Raw genomic sequence first — 9,582 nt, forward strand, 5'->3', positions numbered from 1 at the left:
TGTGCTAAACTCCAAAAGTGGCGTTCATCTTTGATCAAATGCAATCAGCAGAGTTTCAAAAATACAGTTTCTGCAACCTAACAGCTTTCCAAGACTCACGTTTCAATTCTTTAAATATTTTCAAATAAAAAGCAGACTCATCATTTTTATGACATCGGAAAACCATCGTAAAGGCGGCAGCGGCGGTCCTCCTCTGGGGGCGGGGCCTCCGTTTAGAACAGTGCTGCCTCGGCCCTCTCACCTTACCGCCGCCAAAGAGCTGAGCACACAGCTTCAGTCAGGGTCAGACTCTGTCCAGCTGGGTTGGTTGCAGAGGTCATAAAGCCATCCATGGTCACCGAAGAATGCCGAGGGGGGGTCAAACCGCTGACAATGTTCCAAATGAGGTCCGATTTTTAACTTTTAAAGGACTTTAATGAGACAGAAAACAGGGTTTGATAAAAATGTGAGTCTGCCTTTTTTTGTCTGTTTTATTACACTTAGTTCTTGGATTTGGGCCAAAAATGAACCAGAACCAGAACCAGAACCCAGTCAGAAGTAAGAGCAGGTAAACAAAGAGCAGATCTCAGATCTGCTGATGCTCTTCCTCCTCCACTCTCTTTGTCTGCCTGCAGTTCCCTCCTTTCAGGATTCAGTCTCAGCTGCATCCGTCCCATCATCCTCCTTAGGGGGGGGGGCACTTATCTACATAGGATTTGGTGTGAAGTGTGTGCGTATGGTGGGGGGGGGGGGGGTCCTTTGACCAAAGATCGTCAAAGACTCTTCATCTTCACCAAACCGTCTCCAAGAGATAAACAGAGGAAATGTTTTTTGGCGGAGGGACTCCGTGACAACACCTTCATCTCCTCCTGTGCTTCATCATTATGATCAACATCGTCTTCATTAAGGAATCATACATTAAGTATTTCACATTATTTTTGATAACAACAACAGCTGAGGACCTAATTGAGACCAAATTGTTATTGTTTGGGATTTTGGCAGACAGGAAGTCAGAACCTGACGCCATCCTGCACCTTCATCCCTCAGAAATAAGTGACTCTGACAGGAGAGTTTTGGCATCTGACTGCAGATCGTTCCAGGAACTTTCTCCAAAGAAGCAGTGAGACTGGCAGAGACGAGTTTGCAGAGTTTCTGCCTCCAGGATGGGGGTCTGCTGCTGTCTGGTTCTGCATGTTCAGCAAAAAGTGAAAAAGTTTGTGAAGATGGAAGCCTTTGCCTGTGAGCTTCATGATAAGCTCCACGCAGGAAACCTGAACAGAAACACAATTTGTGTTACAATTTGTGACTGCGTACCCCACCATGCTGGAGCCAGACGTCAGTCAGCAGTGATGGTCAGAGTCGATCTGGGTTTCTATGGCAACCACTCTCACCCATCAGGAGTGAGATTGTTAAGAGGCCACACCCCTACCTCTGGATAGCGGGCTACATGAAATCTGTCAAATGTTTTGGACCAGCAGGCCCCGCCTACTTTCATTGAGGCATCTGATTGGCCAGTTTAGAACTTGAGCAACTTGAAAAACTATTATTAAAAAATTAGAATTATCAAGAAGATGTTATTTAAAAAAAAAAGGTATCAGATCCAGGAGGGTTCTTCTGAACAACAGAATGATGAGCTGTTCATTTCTCTAGAAGTCTGTAGGATTTTGGCGTCTTGGAGCCACTTCCTGTTTCTTCTGTTCTGGTTTTAACAAACTCCGGCTTGTTGAGGATTGTTGGACATTTGCTGCACGGCATGAGGAGAGACATTATTTTCCACTTCCTGCAGCGTTATCCTGCATGCAACAGGCAGCAACAAGCAGCTGTTGTGAGTCTGAGAAAAGTTCTCAGGGCCCCGCAAACTGTCCTAAGACCAACACTTTGTTCATTTTCTACCAACAGTAGACCTTTCTCTGAACAGCAGAAATATTAAACAATAAAAGACCGGTCTCTCTTTGAAAGCTGACTAATAATGATCCATCAGACGTTCACACGTTCCCCGCGGCGAGACAAATGCTCCAGCCAGCTCCTAATTAAGCTGAGATTAAGTTGACAGAGGGCAGAAACGTCATCAAGAAGAACTTTTCTCTTTTGTAAGACAAACCCAGAGCATGACTAATAACAATTCAAGCCCATAAGTCGTGTTAACCACTGACACTTCTGATATGCTTCTGTGTTCATCAGCAGCAGAGGCTGCAGTCCCCCAGAGAGGTCGCCGGCAAACACGCCCAGCTTCCCGTTTCAGCGGCAGAGCTGCTTCTGAGGCTGCTGCTGTTATCTGCACTGACAGGCTGGAGAGGAACTGAGAGCCGCAGCTCATTTTAATGAAGTTTTCTTTGGACCTGATGAGTAATCAATTTTCACAGCAGCACAGTCACGTCTCCTGCAGATGCAGGGTGCACGTTGCCAAAGGCAGAGTCTAACAAGGGAACATTTTGTAGAAAAAACAGGATTCTAGAAAACTAAAAGTTGTCTGGAGTTGATCTAGTAACATTTGAAGACTTTTAACCTCAGAGATGCTCTGTCTGCTCAGATAGTCTTCCTGGATGGCATAAGTATAGCCCCCAATTCCACAGTTAGAAACCTTGGGGTTTTACTTGACCAGGATTTATCATTTAAGGCTCATATATCTCAGGCGTGCAGAACTGCCTTTTTTCACCTGCGGAATATTGCTAAGATCAGAAATCTACTTTCTAAGAGTGATGCTGAAAAACTCATCCATGCATTTGTTACGTCGAGGCTGGATTACTGTAACTCCTTGTTAGCAGCGTGTCCTAAGAGTTCCTTAAGAAGTCTCCAGCTTGTTCAGAACGCAGCAGCTAGATTGTTAGCAGGAACCAGCAGAAGAGATCACATCACTTCTGTGTTAGTTTCGCTCCATTGGCTCCCAGTTGATTCTAGAATCAAGTTCTAGATCCTCCTGTTAACCTATAAAGCCTTACATGGAATGGCCCCGTCCTATATTAAGGACCTCATAGTCCCTTACCATCCAATCAGAACACTTCGCTCGCAAAATGCAGGACTGCTTGTGGTTCCTAGAATTGGTAAAAGTACGGTTGGAGGTAGAGCGTTTAGCCACCACGCCCCTGTCTTATGGAATAAACTCCCAGTTCATGGAAGAGAGGCCGACTCAGTTTCTACATTCAAAGTTAGACTGAAAACATTCCTCTTTGGACAGGCTTATTGTCAGACTAGTTAGTATTCAGAGATTATTTAACTTAATGTTAGTTTGTTTAAATTAAACTTAATAATAACTATTTCTTTTAAAAGGCTGCTAGAAGTTGAAGCTGGGGTAACTATGGTGCACTGGGGTTCTGTCCTCTTTCCTTTTTTTACTTCTACCCTTCCTTTCCTCTATTCTTGATCATTATTCATCATTTAGTTCTCCATGCCTCTGTTTGGTGCAGTGCGATTCATGTATTGTCCCTCTTTTCCTCTCCCCTCCTGGGGAGTGGGAGTGCTTCCAGACTCCAGTTGGCTCATCCGTGCTCCTGTTCCTGACCGTTTACCTCGTCTCTGCTCCTGCTCCTACACCTGGCTGTGGTTCCTGTCTCCGGCTCGACTCGCGCCTTTGACTGTCCCCCCAACCACGGCTGGATGAAGCTTGTCTGCTGGACTTTTATATATGTAGTTGTAGATTTAGATAAGTTAATTCTTCTCTAAGAGTTCTGGTAAATCGCCTGTCCGTCCTGGGGGAGGATCCCTCCTTCATGTGGGCACCCCTGAGGTTTCTTCGTTTTTTCCGGAATCCGTTTTTTTTGGGAGTTTTTCCTTACCGCGAAGGGGGGTCTAAGGGCAGAGATGTCAGTATAGCTTAGTCAGTTTGTTAGTTCATTTTAGTATTTTTCTATTGAACTCTTTGTATTCGTGATCCTTTTGATTTCATGTTTTACTTCGAAGCCCATCGAGACGACTGTTGTTGTGATTTTGGGCTATACAAATAAAATTGAATTGAATTGAATTGAAAGACTTTGAGAAAAGTTTGTTTTAAACAAAACTCTGACTTAAGTGTAAAAAAAGAAGGGAATCTTTAACTCCACCCAACAGACGATGAGCAGATTTGCTGCAGCTCCCTGGCGTGGCGTGTCTCCGTCCATCAGGTCCTTCATGCCTCCCAGGAGATTCGGGAGAGAAATTTTCATTGCATTAAAATAATTATTTTTGTTTACATTTTTAATGTATTTTTTGTTTGTACAAGTTTTGATTTGAAAGCTGTGTTTTTTGTCAAACATGCTTCTGCTGCAGTGTAATGGGCTGAGGCTCTCCTCAGTAATTGATTACCCTGAAAATGGGAGTGCAGGTGCTGTGGATAATTTCACACTTCTGCTGCTCTGTGGGGGGAAATGCCGCTTTGTGTTAGCTCTCTGTGGTTGAGGACCTCCCCGTCTGTCAGAAATGCTGAAGAAAGCTCCATTCTGACAGCTTTGTGATGAGAACTCATCCGTCGCGTGTCCGTCTGACAGGAACTTTCAGATTCCTCTGATCATCTTTCAAGGTTGCCGCAGCAACGCAGACTTTGACAGAGTTTCCTTCCTCATCTGGTCCACTGAGACGGATGTGAGTCTGCAGCAGGAACAGACATGAAGTGATGTGAGGCAGACATCGATCTGGGGGAGGATTCTCATCCTTAAAAAAGGAGCAGCATTGTTTTTAGATCATGGAGTCAGGACATCTCACAGAGGGATCCTGGGAAGGAAAACTTTCTGACTGTCTTCTGCAGCCGTCCCAACAGGAAGACATCCGTGTCTGCTCAGAGTTTTTCTGAGTTCCTTTTCATTTTTTCAAACTCATTCTGTTCTAAGAGCTAGCTTCCTGCATTCTGCCTGTTTTTATCTGAAAAGGTTTTCTCAAACATTTTTCCAAAGGAGCAGCTTCACATTTTTGCGATGATGTCATTTTTCAACCGGCCATTAATCCTCAGCGCAGCCCTGAAAAACATTCTTTGATTGAAGTTAACCTGAGACTCTTTGGTGACTGACTGAGGTGACTGGCAGCTTCTTTTAGAGTCCTCAGAGGAACATTCAATGAGGGTTTCTTCTGTAAACGTCAGGACTTATGGAGCAATAAAACTGGACCTCAGGGAGCAAAAAAGACTAATAAAGAATTTAAATGCCTGAGCTGAGCAGGAACACCACAGCAGAGGGACAGTGATCGGAGCCGTGGATCTTTAAACAGAACAACAGTTAGAGGTCCAGGAGAACAGGTGAGGGTAATGACCTCAGGGGGAGAGCAGGAGACTTTAGCATTCCTTTAAGGTGCATTAACATCATGCAAAGTGAGCATAAAGCTGCAAGCCTCTGGAGCATGACTTTACTGTCCAGTGAAATAAAATCTTCAACCTGTAAAAGTGGGATGGAAATAGGAAATATCTCAAAGGACAGCTGTTGCCTTTTGCAGCATCTTTGATCAAACTTTCAGACCTCTCTTTTCTCATCCATAACGATGGATCGGGCCAGCATTTGGTCCTGCTAAAGCTGAATGAACTCTGAAAACATCAGAACCAAAGGATTGCATGACAGCCTCTGCATGAGCACAAACACACCGAGTCCTCTGCCACTGATGAAGGACCGGATCCGTGAAAATCCTTTAGTCCTGGAGATCCTTCCTTTCCATCCAGGATGTGATGAAAGTCACCTGGCTGCCCCTTCACTCCACTCCGGCTTCCTTCTTGTTCACACAGACATCAGTGGTCTCTCTGTTCTTGACTTTAAGTTAAGGTGGAACATTTTATCTCATGCATCTTAAATTAATTAAATTAATTCTGAGCAATCACTAATCTGCTGCAAGCAAAGTAAGGAGAGATTTATGGTGGGGGGGGCTCTTTGTGTCTTTGTAAGCTTTCTCGTGAAATACAGCTGCAAAATAAGAGAGCAGGGGCGGACTTACCTCAGGCAAAAGGGGGGCGATTTGCCTGTAGCCCCCAGCAGTTTGGAGACTGAGCGTTTAAAACACGTCAAAAATAGTTTCCAAGCTTATTAAATAATAAAAACTATTGAGTATTGGGGTCACCATGAAAATAAAAAAATACATTAACATTTCAGAAGAAAGTCAAACAATTTACAAGAATAATCTTGTAAAATCATGAGAATAAAGTTCAAATTTAATAAATTGATGAAATGGCTTTTCACTTAGAAAAATAGAAACATTAAAAAAACACATTTTTTGTTTCAATGTGAGAGCACTTTGGAGGTTTACCCAACCTCCCTTTATCTTCACAAAATCATTGTTGTTTCCTGTAAAGTTACAGCTTTTTCCTCATCGTTTTTGAAGTCTATGCTTGTAAAATTACAGTTTGTCTTCACAGTTTTACAGCTTCAACCTTTGACTTTATTCTTGTGTATAAATGTGTTTTTTTTCTCTCTTTGTGGCCCCTAAAACTTTGTCATAGAAAGGAAAAAGCAAGAAGAAAGCAAGGAATGTGTCCAAAACTGCAGGAAGACAAAACAGGAAAAGACATCCGTTTAACATTTAAATATAATTTCACTTTTTAAATGCTTATTTAAAAGAAGCATTTAAAAAATGCTTCTTTTAAAATTTCTTTTTTTTTCCCCGGGGTTCCCCCCCTCTTGGGCGGGGGCGGCGGGCCCCTGCCCCGCTCCTCCCTGGACCGGCCGCGGGCCGGGCGGATGGCTGCCTGGAGCGCGGAGCGGGTCTCCCTTGGGGGGTCCTGGCTCGTACCTGGGGTTGGGGCGGGGGGATGCCCGGAACTCCTGGGTGGTGGTGGGGTGCTCGTCTGGGGCTGTGGGCGTCCGTCTCCGGTGGGGCCCTGCGTTGGGTTCTCCCGGCGCGGCGGGGGGGCTGCTCTCCTGGTTGGGCTGGGGCGGCGCTCTCTCTCCCTCCGTGCTTCCCTGCTCTCTGGCTCTGGGGGCCTCGCGGCGGTCCTGCTGGCCCTGGCCTGGGTGGCGGGCTTGGTCGCCCGGGCGGCGGTTGTTCCCTGCCGGTTCCCGTGTGGCGTTGGGGGGATTCCGGCTGCCGCTGCTGCTGCGGTGGGGGTCTTGGGGTGGGGATGGCTGGGCACTCTCCCTCCTTCTTTCCACGTTCCACCATCCATTTTAGAAGAACATAAACACTCACCTGAGCACAGGTGTTAGCTCACCTTTGCACTTACAGTTTGCATGACTGAATGACTGAAATATTTCACACTAGTTGGTTTTAAGGCATAAGTATGCATGTGAACACTATCTGCTTTGTGTACATGTCGACAGGTGGACATTTTTGCAGCTAGCAGGTGTGTTTATAACATTTGAGTGTGTGTGTGGATAGGCCCCGCCCTTTTTGTACTACATTTGAACCTTACCATAATGATTAACAACCAGTAAACTTGTTGCTTTATGCTGCTTCATGGTCTTATCCCCCTTCCCCTCCTATTATCACCCCCTACCCCCCCTCTCTCTATCGTCCCTCTCTCTTCTTCCCCTCTTTCCTTTTCCGTCCGGTCCAACACCAAAGATTTTCAGACATGATTGAAATTAATAAAGTCTGGCCTCAATTACAAAAGGGGTTTATCCAGACATACCTTTGGTTTGTCTGAAGATGAATAACCCCTCTTGTTAAAGTAAAATCTGTCCAACACAAGAGGCCCTCAGCTCTCATCTGTCTGCCCAGCTGTTGGACAGGACAAGTTAAAAAAAAAAAAAAAAAAAAAAAAATAAAAGAAGCATTTAGATTTTGACATGAATGCCGTCTAAAAGTGGCCCAGTGTGAGGAAGTTGAATAAAAAGATGAATGCAACCTCTGCAGAGGGCCCCCCATTATTGATAGCTTGCAAGTCAGGCGCTGTGAGTTAGACAATAAAATGATGCATGTTTGAAAGTCAGATGACATAAACTCAATCAGACAGGAACCATGAAGAGCACTTTTCATTTGGTGGCTGCTTTTCATCGTCAGACTTCGTTAACATAAAGATTCTGCAGAGTGAGAATGAAAGATAATTAAAAATAAGAATGTGCCATCCTTTTTTCTGCTTCTTTCAGGTTTAAAGAGCACGTTGAAGGAGATTTACAGATGAGACTGGGTTGGATTTCTTTTTTTGCTTTCTCTTTCATCCATTTATCTTCTGTGATTTGTTTAACTGAAGTGAGTCTTCAAATGTTCTTCACCTCATCTTACGGCTCAGAAGAATAGTTCTTCCTCTGAATCCATATTTATCTGACATCAAATATTTAAATGAAATTGACTTTTTTGAGACGGAGTCTGAAGGCAGAAACATTCATCAAACACAGAGGGATTTTTATAAAGCATCTCATTAAAACATGACAAATGATTTGAACAGACAAAATTCATCTAAATAAAAATTCAAAATAAAACAAAGTGCTCTTCTAATCTTCTTTCAGTGGGAAAGACAACAGTTATTCCTTTTTTCCAGATTCCTGCTGGATGGAGAAGCTACAAAAGTCTGTCCAGAGGTCTGTGGACGTCAGGAGAAACCATCAAAACTTCCTTTCAACATCTTTATGCTTCCATTTTCCTTTTTCATGTGCTGTCAAACAGTGAAGGAACACCCTGTTAAAAGACCAAATTCATCCATCTCATTGGTGGGCGTGGTGTGACTCCTCCCACCTGAACTATTCTACCTCCTGATTGGTTCCTCACATTGTCTATTGACATAAAAAAAAAACGCTCTCTTTCCCTCCGTGCCTCCCTGCTCTCTGGCTCTGGGGGCCTTGCGGCGGGCGGCCCTGCTGGCCCTGGCCTGGGTGGCGGGCTTGGTCGCCCGGGCGGCGGTTGTTCCCTGCCGGTTCCCGTGTGGCGTTGGGGGGATTCCGGCTGCCGCTGCTGCTGCGGTGGGGGTCTTGGGGTGGGGATGGCTGGGCGCTCCTCCTCCTTCTTTTCACGTTCCACCATCCATTTTAGAAGAACATAAACACTCACCTGAGCACAGGTGTTAGCTCACCTTTGCACTAACAGTTTGCATGATTGAATGACTGAAATATTTCACACTAGTTGGTTTAAAGGCATAAGTATGCGTGTGAACACTGTCTGTTTTGTGTACATGTCGACATGTGCACATTTTTGCAGCTAGCAGGTGTGTTGATAATATTTGAGTGTGTGTGTGGACAGGCTCCGCCCTTTTTTTTTGTTTTTTTTTGTACTACATTTGAACCTTACCATGGTGATTAACAACCAGTAAACTTGTTGCTTTATGCTGCTTCATGGTCTTATCCCCCTTCCCCTCCTATTATCACCCCCTACCCCCCCTCTCTCTAACGTCCCTCTCTCTTCTTCCCCTCTTTCCTTTTCCGTCCGGTCCAACACCAAAGATTTTCAGACATGATTGAAATTAATAAAGTTTGGCCTCAATTACAAAAGGGGTTTATTCAGACATACCTTTGGTTTGTCTGAAGACTAATAACCCCTCTTGTTAAAGTAAAATATGTCCAACACAAGAGGCCCTCAGCTCTCATCTGTCTGCCCAGCTGTTGGACAGGACAAGTTAAAAAAAAAAAAAAAAAAAAAACTCAAACAGTGCAGTTAAGTTCAGGGCACAACATTTATGAAAACCGGGTCAGAATCAGGATTGGTACCAGAGGAGTTTAAAGTCCAGAGGTAGATCATGGGATGTCGACACACGTGAAACCAATCAGAGAGCAGAGCTCATGGATCCAG

This window comes from Oryzias latipes, chromosome 24, assembly GCF_053564925.1.
Source record: "Oryzias latipes strain Hd-rR chromosome 24, Olatipes_Hd-rR_3.1".
NCBI lineage: Eukaryota > Metazoa > Chordata > Actinopteri > Beloniformes > Adrianichthyidae > Oryzias > Oryzias latipes.